The following is a 13,756-nucleotide window of genomic DNA, read 5'->3' on the forward strand; positions in this document are numbered from 1 at the left end:
AAAAATAACCCGAGAGCCCCCCCCCCGTTATACAAGGACTGGATAAGCAAACCAGTGAAAAGTACTACACTGGATTCACACCGATATAAAGAAGTAATGAGATGTGACATCACTCAGCAAAGCTGCATTAAGAGGCTTCCAACAAGTCCTGGCGGCTCTGTGTGCAGATCACAATTACTCAACTTCCCTCTAATTTCTTAAAGCTGAACTCCGAGGAGGGAGGAGAAATCCCCCCGTCACCGGCTCGTGGGGGGCGAGAGCTACAGAGGCCGGTGATCATTTATTTTTGCAGATTTGCACTGCAGTCCATATAACATGGTTTCCTATGAAACACGTTCTGTAGCGCAAATCCGCAAAATGCACTAAAATGCCATCGGTGTGAATCAGGCCTGATGGAGCCGTCTCCACACTACAAGGGTTGGCGGCTTTACCTACCTGATCCTCCAATCCCCAGCCCCCCTCGAGAGCCACAAGCAGCAGCCCCCCCACAGCGCACCGAGAGCCACAAGCAGCAACCCCCCACAGGCCACCGAGGGCCACAAGCAGCAGCCCCCCCACAGGCCACAAGCAGCAGCCCCCCCACAGGCCACAAGCAGCAGCCCCCCCACAGGCCACAAGCAGCAGCCCCCCCACAGGCCACAAGCAGCAGCCCCCCCACAGGCCACAAGCAGCAGCCCCCCAGCAGCAGCCCCCCACAGGCCACCGAGAGCCACAAGCAGCAGCCCCCCACAGGCCACCGAGAGCCACAAGCAGCAGCCCCCCACAGGCCACCGAGAGCCACAAGCAGCAGCCCCCCACAGGCCACCGAGAGCCACAAGCAGCAGCCCCCCACAGCCCCCCGAGAGCCACAAGCAGCAGCCCCCCACAGCCCCCCTCGAGAGCCACAAGCAGCAGCCCCCCACAGGCCACCGAGAGCCACAAGCAGCAGCCCCCCCACAGCGCACCGAGAGCCACAAGCAGCAGCCCCCCACAGGCCACCGAGGGCCACAAGCAGCAGCCACCCACAGGCCACCGAGAGCCACAAGCAGCAGCCCCCCACAGGCCACCGAGAGCCACAAGCAGCAGCCCCCCACAGGCCACAAGCAGCAGCCCCCCCACAGGCCACAAGCAGCAGCCCCCCCACAGGCCACAAGCAGCAGCCCCCCCACAGGCCACAAGCAGCAGCCCCCCAGCAGCAGCCCCCCACAGGCCACCGAGAGCCACAAGCAGCAGCCCCCCACAGGCCACTGAGAGCCACAAGCAGCAGCCCCCCACAGGCCACCGAGAGCCACAAGCAGCAGCCCCCCACAGGCCACAGAGAGCCACAAGCAGCAGCCCCCCCACAGGCCACCGAGAGCCACAAGCAGCAGCCCCCCACAGGCCACCGAGAGCCACAAGCAGCAGCCCCCCACAGTTTGTACCCCCATGGTCTGCTAATCATCCGGTGGAAATATTAGCAGGTACTTGAATGATCCATTGTATAGCGAGGGCACGCCATGTTTTGGAATTTTCTTCCGTTTCATATACAATATTGTTATGGTATGACACGGTAGCGTAATGCGAGTCCATTAGAAGGATAGGACTTATACTTGTGCTGGTGCGCATGTCCATCTGACGGGTCGCGGCTCAGATCAAGGTTTGGTCAAATCTTGTATGACATATAAGGAGGTGACGCAGTGCGCTGCCCGTACCCCTGGACGACGTCATCTGACGAAACACGTAGGGTGAAGCGACGCACTGATATCACCTCGCGTTTCCATTCATGTTCCGGAAAGACTGGTTTGTCTGGATGTGTGCCGGCCGGCACACCAGACTTGAGGCTTTCTATGAATAAGGATATTGTAAGTGCAATTTATTTTTAATGCGAATAAAACTGTTGATGGTTTTACACTATATGGAGCCTTTAGGTTTTTATGAAATCCATCCATACGAGTGGATAAGAGACATCCTGGAGATGGATGCACGCTTTTTCCCGGAGAAAGCTCCAGGCTGGGGTAAGTTACAGGCACTCTTTGATCCTGTAACAGGGGGGGGGGGATGGATCTGGTAAGGAGACAACTCTCATCTGGTGGTGGAACTTGCACGTTAGAGATGGTGGATGGATTTTGGGAATAAGCCCAAAGTTTCAGGCACTGGTGGACTTAATAGAATTTTTGATCTAGCGCGACTTTTACCTATTCATGCTCTGCTGTGTTTTATATTATACAGGAAAATCGCCGCTTTCATCCATTTTTTGTACGATTGCGATTGTTTTGTATTTGTGATTAGCGCAGTTTTTCGATACGTTTTCCTAAGACAGATAAGGCCGCTGTGGTCATGGAGGTAATGCAGCAAAGGTTGACTGACCCATGAAGAGTTCAGCATTAAGCCATCCATAGCGCGGCGTCCTCCGAACGCCCAACACACCGACTGCATCCTGACTGGCCGATACCCAAGTGGCCGACACCAAAACAATTCCCAATCGCAATGTAGGGAGATTGAAAGGACGGCTCATGGGGGACGCTGCCCTTATGTGGGAGGGGATTTCTGAGGGTGACCAATCACAGCCAGACTAGAAGAAGGAAAGTGGGGGGGCGGTAGAGATCAGAAAGGACCCAGCGATGGGGATGCAGATGGAGCAACCGATCTTTCCTTCGAAAAAAGGCAATTTTAATCTTCGGCCACTGAGATGGTAGAAAAATGGTGGGCATTCAGAAAAATAGGATAACCCCGAACCGCTGTGACCCCCTCCATTCCTTATAGCAGAGTTCCAGTCCTTTATTTTTAATACAAAGTCAGCAGCTAATCCGGTACAAATCCTGTAGCTGCTGACTTAATAGAAGGACACTTACCTGTCCAGGTATCCCCAGGATGGCAGCATCCCGATCCGATTTGTCCATCGACTTCGGGTGAAGGCGCTGCCATCCTAGGGGAAAACAGGAGGTGAAGCTTTGCAACTTCAAAGCCCGTTTTCTGCTGTGCATGCGCAAGTCATGGTGCGCTTTCTGAATGGTCCTGCTGTCTTCTGGGACCTGTCTCACAAGAGGCAAGCCTGGGGGTGATCTTAGTGAACAAGTGGAGCTTCCACTTTCGGGGTGGGGGCCTCCACTTTAAGTGCATAATAATTAGCACTGTTATACCACCATTTAGTGATTCACATAAAAAAAAACAAATTATATAGCATAGTGCTCTCTCCCCACAAACCAATAAAAGTTAAAATGTGACAATGCAATAAAACAAAGTGCTTCAAATTTCCCAGCCTGTGCATAAATACATATAAACCCAATAATGCAACACCACAAGTGCACAAAACCACCACCATACACCAACAATGATCACTGTGCACAACTTCCAATGTATTTACTGTGCGTGACTTCCTCAGTGACAGAATACTAAGAGTCGGTGATCTGCCAATATGGTTCCGGCTATCCAGATGGTTCCTGTAAGGACTGCGCAGGCGCAATCCTTGCCGACGGAAACCTCCGAACCTCGGCTGGCATCCAGGGCGACGTGGAATTTGAGGAAAGTGGCCAGTCGGCCTCACTTCGCTCGGACAGCTCGCTAGGCCTCCTGGCTCTTTTTTTAACATCCTCCAATCCACGGGGATGTTAAGGAATGAGCCTGGATGCCGGCTGAGGTTCGGAGATTTCCGTCGGCAAGGATTGCGCCTGCGCAGTCCTTACAGGAACCATCTGGATAGGGGAACCATAACGACAAGTCACCGGTATCCAAGGAAAGCCAGTCTCTCTACTGCCAGATGTCAAACACAGTGTGCAAACTTCCATCCTCCATTATCACCCTTGTGCTCTTATTATGTCCTCTCACCTCTTTAGACGGACCCCTATATATCTCAGCACCACCAGGAGGAAATCGCACTTCGCTTCGCTGTTAAGTCTTCAATGGATTTCAATACTGCTCAAACAAAACAAAAAAATTCCATAGTGCTCACTGCTTGTAATTTATTAACACAAAAAACTCACGCATTAACAAAAAAATGTGATCAGCATTTAATGCAAGACTCATCTCTGGTTATAAAACGCACTGTAAACCAGGTGGTCTCAGTAGCTCCGCCCATTGTGTGGAAGTCAGACACTCGGATCTGATGTGTTGCATCCCAATTGGACTTCAGTGGTAGCGGAAAGCCAATCGGATTGTATTTGCGTGGAGGGAGCGTTGCATTGATATTTTTAGGTTATTTGCTGGCACCGACCTCTTGTAGGATACACAGATTTCTAGCAATTCATGCTACTGAAATCTTCATCATTCAGAGTCGTTCACACCGGGGCGGCACGACTTTTGAGATCGCCTGGCCGAGTCGCCCCCAGACGACTTCAGAGGCGACTTGCAAAATGACTTCTGTATTGGAGTCAATGCAAGTCGTCCCACAAAGTCGTACAGGAGCCTTTTTCTGAGTCGCTCCTTTTAGAACGGTTCCATTGGAGAGTGGAGGGCGACTTGTCAGGCGGCTGAGTCGCCCGCAGAGTCGCCCCTGTGTAAATCGGCTCTCAATGGCTTCCTATTAGAGTCGCTCGATTCATCGTTAAGAATCAAAACTGATTAAATGATTATGGAGTTGAATTTTCCCTTCCTAATCTGCAAAAAAGCACATCAGGATTCTTTCCAACAAGTGCAGAGAGTTTTCACAGCTGGAAAACAGAATCCAGGCAGCCCACAAGTTTTATCACAAGAGGAGAATAAGTGGAAACAAAGTATCTTTTTGTTCTTTTATCAAAAGAAACAACTCCAGTGTGTAGATGAAGGAAGTTTAACCATTTAAAGACCAAACCTTTTCTGACATTTGTTGCTTACAAGGAAAAAAAAAATTCCTGCTAGAAAATTACTTGGAACACCCAAACATGATATTTTTTTTAGCAGAGACCCTAGAGCAGTGATGGGGAACCTCGGCACCCCAGATGTTTTGGAACTACATTTCCCATGATGCTCAGGCACTCTGCAGAGTAGCTGAGCATCATGGGAAATGTAGTTACAAAACATCTGGGGTGCCGAGGTTCGCCATCACTGCCCTAGAGAATAAAATGGTTGTTGCGATATTTAATGTCACACCGTATTTGTGCAGCAGGTTTTTAAAACTTATTTTAAAAAAAACACATTTTAATGAACAGTAAAGTTAACCCAGTTTTTGTTTGTATAACGTGAAAGACAATATTACACCGCGAGAATATGGTAATCTTTATTCTAAGCAAAAAAAAATTAATTTCATTTCAGCCGGAAATGTGCAGCTCTACTTCCTATATACCCACAGAGGAAGGTACCAGAGATGACCAACCAGCCAGCCAAGCAGGACTGGGGGGGGGTTCATGTACAATTCAGGAGTCTTTCCCCTTCCAAGTGCAGTTTTAAGACTAGGGAACACCACTTTCCATAAAAGTGAGGAGTCCGCTACAAGGTGCGCATTCCTACCCCGGCCTCCACAAGGTGCGCATTCCTACCCCGGCCGCTACAAGGTGCGCATTACTACCCCGGCCGCTACAAGGTGCGCATTCCTACCCCGGCCGCTACAAGGTGCGCATTCCTACCCCGGCCGCTACAAGGTGCGCATTCCTACCCCGGCCTCTACAAGGTGCGCATTCCTACCCCGGCCTCTACAAGGTGCGCATTCCTACCCCGGCCTCTACAAGGTGCGCATTCCTACCCCGGCCTCTACAAGGTGCGCATTCCTACCCCGGCCTCTACAAGGTGCGCATTCCTACCCCGGCCTCTACAAGGTGCGCATTCCTACCCCGGCCTCCACAATGTGCGCATTACTACCCTGGCCTCCTAAAAAAAAAATGGATCCTGTTCCCTTAAAGCGGAGTTCCGCCCAAAAATTGAACTTCCACTTCTTGGAACCCTCCCCCCCTCCGGTATCACATTAGGCACGCTTCGGGGGAGGGGGTGCAGATTCCTGTATAATACAGATATTAGCACCACTTCCAGGCATAGATGGCCACAGAATCTGCGGGTGTCGGTCACTTCCCGAGCTTTACATTCATTTCAATTTAATGGAGAGGGGCGTCCCTTCACCGCCCTGCCAGTGCACAGCCCCCCCCGCCCCCCCCCCCCCCAGAGTGAAAGCATTCATTGATTTTAATGAAAATAGGTTTTCATGAGCTTTTCAGGTGCTTTTTTTGCATGAAAGCTCCAGAAAAGTGCCTCAGTGTGAAAGAGGCTTTAGAATAAAACTAAGTTAGTTTAGGCTTTAGAACCATTTTAAAATTTGTAGCCGGAGCAAAATGTAAAATGCATAAAAATCTGGAATCTTTACCAGTATCCAAGAAACCTGTAAACTCAATTTACAGGAGAATATAATATTTTTAAGTGGTAGGCTTTACACACTTCATAGCTGTACATCTACAATAAAAAAAATGGGTCTATAGGCAAAATATATACTAGATCTATATTAGGGCTGCAACTATTTTCATAATAGATTCATTGACCAATTGTTGTTTCGATTAATCTGTTAACCTTAAAGTGTGGTGAATAATTTAGTTAATATGTAAAGATTAAAAAAGGCAATTAATACTTAAATATCTATGAAATGGTAAATATAAATAACCAACTATATTACATGGTTAGGGAGCAAAATCTCTAATCCACTCTGAGAATAAGAGACAGGAGGTAGATATATACTGGAAATAGTCTATTAGAGATTATATATATATATATACACACACACACACACTGGATATAGTATTAAAGGAGATATATACTGTATATACTATTAAAGGTTGAATATGGTAGATATCAGAGATCACTTTTTTTTCTTCTTTTAAAAGAAGAAAAAAAAAAAGGACTATTTTGCGGATTTTCAAACAGAAATGTAATATATTATTATGCTGGTCACACAAAAGAGAAGTTTTCCTTAAAAAAAAAAAAAAGGGGGGGGGGTTAAAAAAAATAAAATGAGCCCTTTATGGTACAAAAAAAAGCAAATAATCGCTACAGTAAGGGGTTAATCTTTTTACTGTGGAACAGTGAAAGTAATTAATGATTATTTGCTCTTTTTTTTTACTATAAATGGCTCATTTTAGTTGAACACCATCATGTTACTGGCCAATTAATAGATTAAGAAATTGATTAGCATTTTCATATATTCGGTCCCAATCTATATCTCTGGCTGCGATATGCAGAATATCCTTCCTCATTCTCCTCCAGTTGAAGTCCATGGGTAACACTGTAGAATGAGAGGAGACCACGGACAGAACAATGAGGATAGTCAGTTTGAGATGTGACCTGACTGAGGCAAGGAGCCAGGAGAATATAAATAATTGATAGAAGCCGCCATCCTAGCCAAGGAACTAATGTACACGGCTTCCATACAGCAGAGAAATATCACCCATTACATCATCGCGCTCCACTCAGCAGCAAAAAACGTTTTTATAGACTTTTAAATTATACATTGCAGTGCGACTTCCCCTACTTCATCCATTTATAGTGCGGTGTGCAAAATCTGCACATCAGCTTTAAGCATAGCCTCAAATTTATATATATTCTATGGATTTCTTAGAGATCCACCCACCAGAACCTTGCCCCCCTAGAGATCCACCCACCAGAACCTTGCCCCCCTAGAGATCCACCCACCAGAACCTTGCCCCCCTAGAGATCCACCCACCAGAACCTTGCCCCCCTAGAGATCCACCCACCAGAACCTTGCCCCCCTAGAGATCCACCCACCAGAACCTTGCCCCCCTAGAGATCCACCCACCAGAACCTTGCCCCCCTAGAGATCCACCCACCAGAACCTTGCCCCCCTAGAGATCCACCCACCAGAACCTTGCCCCCCTAGAGATCCACCCACCAGAACCTTGCCCCCCTAGAGATCCACCCACCAGAACCTTGCCCCCCTAGAGATCCACCCACCAGAACCTTGCCCCCCTAGAGATCCACCCACCAGAACCTTGCCCCCCTAGAGATCCACCCACCAGAACCTTGCCCCCCTAGAGATCCACCCACCAGAACCTTGCCCCCCTAGAGATCCACCCACCAGAACCTTGCCCCCCTAGAGATCCACCCACCAGAACCTTGCCCCCCTAGAGATCCACCCACCAGAACCTTGCCCCCCTAGAGATCCACCCACCAGAACCTTCCCCCCCTAGAGATCCACCCACCAGAACCTTCCCCCCCTAGAGATCCACCCACCAGAACCTTCCCCCCTAGAGATCCCACCCACCAGAACCTCCCCCCTAGAGATCCCACCCACCAGAACCTTCCCCTAGAGATCCACCCACCAGAACCTTCCCCCCTAGAGATTCACCCACCAGAACCTCCCCCCTAGAGATCGATCCACCCACCTGAACCTCCCCCCTAGAGATCCACCCACCAGAAGCTCCCCCTAGAGATTGATCCACCCACCAGAACCTCCCCCTAGAGATCCATCCACCCACCAGAACCTCCCCCTAGAGATCCATCCACCCACCAGAACCTCCCCCTAGAGATCCATCCACCCACCAGAACCTCCCCCTAGAGATCCATCCACCCACCAGAACCTCCCCCTAGAGATCCATCCACCCACCAGAACCTCCCCCTAGAGATCCATCCACCCACCAGAACCTCCCCCTAGAGATCCATCCACCCACCAGAACCTCCCCCTAGAGATCCATCCACCCACCAGAACCTCCCCCTAGAGATCCATCCACCCACCAGAACCTCCCCCTAGAGATCCATCCACCAGAACCTCCCCCTAGAGATCCACCCACCAGAACCTCCCCTAGAGATCCACCCACCAGAACCTCCCCCTAGAGATCCACCCACCAGAACCTCCCCCTAGAGATCCACCCACCAGAACCTCCCCCTAGAGATCCACCCACCAGAACCTCCCCCTAGAGATCGATCCACCCACCAGAACCTCCCCCTAGAGATCCATCCACCCACCAGAACCTCCCCCTAGAGATCCATCCACCCACCAGAACCTCCCCCTAGAGATCCATCCACCCACCAGAACCTCCCCCTAGAGATCCACCCACCCACCAGAACCTCCCCCTAGAGATCCATCCACCCACCAGAACCCTCCCCTAGAGATCCACCCACCAGAACCTCCCCCTAGAGATCCACCCACCAGAACCTCCCCCTAGAGATCCACCCACCAGAACCTCCCCCTAGAGATCCACCCACCAGAACCTCCCCCTAGAGATCCACCCACCAGAACCTCCCCTAGAGATCCACCCACCAGAACCTCCCCCTAGAGATCCACCCACCAGAACCTCCCCCTAGAGATCCACCCACCAGAACCTCCCCCTAGAGATCCACCCACCAGAACCTCCCCCTAGAGATCCACCCACCAGAACCTCCCCCTAGAGATCCACCCACCAGAACCTTCCCCCCCTAGAGATCCACCCACCAGAACCTCCCCCTAGAGATCCACCCACCAGAACCTTCGCCCCCTAGAGATCCACCCACCAGAACCTCCCCCTAGAGATCCATCCACCCACCAGAACCTTCCCCCCCTAGAGATCCACCCACCAGAACCTCCCCCTAGAGATCCACCCACCAGAACCTCCCCCTAGAGATCCACCCACCAGAACCTTCCCCCCCTAGAGATCCACCCACCAGAACCTTCCCCCCCTAGAGATCCACCCACCAGAACCTCCCCCTAGAGATCCACCCACCAGAACCTTCCCCCCCTAGAGATCCACCCACCAGAACCTTCCCCCCCTAGAGATCCACCCACCAGAACCTCCCCCTAGAGATCCACCCACCAGAACCTCCCCCTAGAGATCCACCCACCAGAACCTTCCCCCCCTAGAGATCCACCCACCAGAACCTCCCCCTAGAGATCCACCCACCAGAACCTCCCCCTAGAGATCCACCCACCAGAACCTTCCCCCCCCTAGAGATCCACCCACCAGAACCTTGCTGTTTGGGTGGCAAGTGCCTGATTAAAAAAGTTTACAACTTTATTTATACTTACGGTGTGCTTAAAAACGCATCTCATCTAAAGTCCCAAAATCTCCCTCTTTCTTGTAAAAAAAACAAAAATTAGTACAGAAAGAAAATAATCACTACTGTAAGGGGTTCATTTTTTACTGTGGGACAGTGAAACATTTACAGGAGAGATTTGCTTTTTTGTACTATAAAGGGATCATTTAATTTTTTTTAACCCCAATTATGTTACTGGCCGATTAATCGATTACAATTTTCATAATCGATTAATTTCATAATCAATTAGTTGTTTCGGCCCTAGTGTGCACGTGATTTTGCGCATCGCATTCATTTCTCAAGGCTGTCCTACACACAAAAATCACAACCTTTCTAAAAATTGCACCAAAACCCACATTCCTTTGTTAAAGAAAAAGGAGTTCATGTTGCGAGTGTGCGATAGAAATGCGTGATTGTGCATGTGTTCCCGAACACACAAATGTGACCCTAGGCTTTGCCGTCCACAGAACAGTCAGTTAGATTCACTCTGAATCAGCCTTACTCTGGTTACACAGCAAGTATGTCCGTTAAATCAGGGCTCGACAAATTCCGGTCACCATGGCGACTAGAAATCGCGTCTTGGCGAGTAGGGTATTGGCTGGGAAGGTGGACATGGCCCGGGCCTCGTAGGCCTTCCAGAGTCAGCAGGGATGGATCAGGAAGAGTGCTTAGTGTGGCTGCCACTGGTGTTTAGATTTTTTTTGTTCCATAGGACCGGCGCTCCGCGGACTAGGCCAAAGCCGCGCTTAAAACATTCTGCCCGCAGGATGGATGTCGACGTTTCGCCATACGACTGATTTTAGCAGATCGGATGTCAGCGGACATGGTCACTGCAGACATCTGTCGCTCCATAGACTTGCAGAATTCTCTGATCTGCTAAAGCCACAGCTGTCAAAAAAATAAAAATCCAGGCAGTCTGCCAAGCATCACAACATTCTTTACCAGCGGAACGTTGAGTCTAAACATTGTAACAATTTGTCTTTTATGAGCAAAGGAATAGACTTGTGTGTAAGGCCCGGATCACGCTGGTGAAAAGCGAGAACCCTGCGAATTCCCTGCGGGTTCCCACATCGCACCAGACTTGCACGGCAGTTCACACCGTCATATGCGAACTGCTGGGGAGTGTCGTATGTCAACACCCCCCCCCCCCCCGATTTCAGCTCGCATATCGCACTGCGAACTGACATGAATCGGATCGCATATGTGTGAACACACGACATCCGATTCTGACTCAAACAGAAAAAAAGGGGTCCTGAGCATGTTTAGACCCTATGCAGTGCGATAGCAGCCATACTATCTGTATCGATGAAATTGCACCGCACCGACATGGCATGTAATGGGCACAGCAGTGCCTGGCAAGTTACATGCGATGTCTGGCATCACACAAGTGTGAACCAGGCCTGAAACACTAAACCTTTATCTGACATTTGTAGTTAAGTTAAAATAGTTTAGTGCTTAAAAAAAAAAAAAAACTACCACATACACACCCTAGAGAATAAAATGGTGGTTGTTGCAATATTTTAGGTCACCCTGCATTTGTGTAGCGGTCTTTTCCAATTTTATTGGTAGAATGTGAAAGATTTTAGGCCACGAGAATCGTGATTTTTATTCTCATTTTGGCCAGAATGGTGCAGCTCTGCACTGAAGGCGATGGGAGAGGAAGTGGATTGGTGGAGAGGTCGCACGGAGTGCAGTGATAGGACAATACAAGGTCGTGGGTGTCGTCATCCATCCGTGGATCCATTGCTTGCAGTGAAGGTTAGACTGAGGAGTAGAAGAGTCGGTATTCATAGGGATGTTGAAGTCACCGGGAAGGATTGTGGGAAAACCGCCCCCCCCAGGGAAGTAGATGGGAATATTAATATCCTCGCGCGTGTGAAACTTAAGAACCAAAAACAACCGCAAAGCGCAAGACCAACTTCTGTCCGACGAATCCGAGAACTTCTGGTATGGAATCTCTGGGTGGATTGCAAGCTCCTTTGGACAGGTTTCGCCTCGTAATTCCTTGCGTTGCCTGGCGCCGTTATTATTCACCGCGGAGAACTCGGCGACAGATAAAAGGAGAATTGTATAACTGAATAAAACGGTTTGTAATTAAACACACAAGCATGTACTTGTTACTCTCCGATACCGTCTCTGCATCTCACAGGCAGGATTTCTGAAGATACATGCCAGATATTCATGCTGCTGTTCAGAGCAGACTCATCCTGCCCAGCCCCCTCCTTTCCATCAAATCCCCCCCCCCTCCCCAGTCTTCCCCCTCCCCCATTGCGGCAACGCAGATGGCAGCAGTGTGACCTCGCTGTTCCTGCCTCCTTGTTTTGATCCTGCAGTCTTGATTGTTCAGGCTAATCCCACACTCCGATCCTTGGCCGCCCGCCAGAGCGCTTATTAATGGTACAAAAGCTTCTGTTCCACCTACTGCCAGATCCACCAATGACAGCGCTGTTTATTTTCCTCTCCGAGACACCGCGACCCCGCACACTACAACTACACACATCCAGATACGAGAGACCGCGTCATTCCTTCCCAACTTTCCTCCTCGCTCATCCATGTATAGGAGGAGTACAAACCCAACATAGGAAGAGGGGCCACAAAATATTCTTCATCCAATAAGAAGCAGCCATGCAGACCCTCGCATCCGACACAAGACAACCCCCCGGCATGGCAACAGTCCATTTCTAAAAGAGACCATTACTGACCAATAGGGAGGCCGAGAGAAGGCAAGACAACGTCCCCCATAGACATGAAGAAGACCCTCATCATCCAGACTGGAGACCCCCATCCATGAAAAGCCGTCACCCAACTTTATCACTTTAAAGCCTCGGAGGTCCACCGACAATTCAATAAAAAATAAATTAAAAAAAAAACACATTAAAGGGGAGTTCCAGCCAATATTTAGGTTTATTAAAAGTCAGCAGCTACAAAAAGTGTAGCTGCTGGCTTTTAATAAACACTTACCTGCTCCAGCGACGCGCCGGCCGGGGCTCCGCTCCTCGCCCCCCTCCCCGGCCGGCGTCTTCATTGTCACTGTGGGCACCCGGCCGTGACAGCTTTCAGCTTCACGGCCGTGCATCCACTGCGCATGCGCGAGCGGCACTGCGCTGTTTGATTGGACAGGTGATCGCCTAGGACCTGTCACGTGTCCTAGGCGATCGCCTACAGGGAGGGGCTGCCAAAAGGCGCTTAATCGCCTTTGCAGCCGCTCGGCGGAAGGAGGAAGTGGGACAGGAAGTCCCCTTCTCCTGAAGCCCCCACTCCCCCCCCAAAAATATTACATGCCAAATGTGGCATGCAAGGGGGTGAGGAGTGGGATAAGCGGAAGTTCCATTTTTGGGTGGAACTCCGCTTTAACGACCTTACATATTGTCAACGTTACACTCGCTTGTTTGGGAAAATCCATCCCTTGAAGTCGGGTTTCATATGGAAAACACCACTTTTAGAATGTGTTGCTGGCAGGTTCCATCTTGCTTGTGGGCATGTGAAGCCCACAAGCATAAACTTCCTGGATGCTGGTAACTAAGCATTCACTGCTCGTTCCCGTGCATGCAGAGCGCCGTAAACGTCCGCATTGCCATCACAGCAGGCGGCGGCTTCAGAAGTTCCCGCCCCGTTGTGATGGCAAAGAAGCTTGCAGAAAACACAGACGGCGTCACTTCCGTCGCCGCCATCTTGCTACACCCCACACTCCTCTAATGATACGCTGAGAAGGGGGCGAGCGGACATGACGGAACAGCAGCAACCCGCACTGACACCTGAGAATAATGACAGAGCTCCCAGGAAACCGTGCGCCGCAGGATGACGGCCATTCCGGCACACACCCGCGGGGGTCCGAGACAAGAGAACACGATATTCAGGTACCACCTATGAAAATAAAAATTCC

The 13,756-nt window shown here is 50.1% G+C and overlaps 1 protein-coding gene across 2 annotated transcripts in view; it reads right to left on the reverse strand.

The window, feature by feature from the left end:
• Positions 1 to 13,756, reverse strand: part of ANKRD11 (ankyrin repeat domain 11) — a 158,380-nt gene that overhangs the window by 95,022 nt on the left and 49,602 nt on the right. Inside the window, exon 3 of one of the 2 annotated variants that reach the window (XM_040329618.1) lies at positions 3,784 to 3,870. The exons of the other annotated variant lie outside the window; for it this stretch is intronic. The gene's annotated coding sequence lies outside the window, so the exon portion shown is untranslated. The remainder of the gene's footprint in view (positions 1 to 3,783; positions 3,871 to 13,756) is intronic. 2 annotated transcript variants of the gene reach the window in all.

This window comes from Rana temporaria, chromosome 11 (assembly GCF_905171775.1).
Source record: "Rana temporaria chromosome 11, aRanTem1.1, whole genome shotgun sequence".
Taxonomy (NCBI): domain Eukaryota; kingdom Metazoa; phylum Chordata; class Amphibia; order Anura; family Ranidae; genus Rana; species Rana temporaria.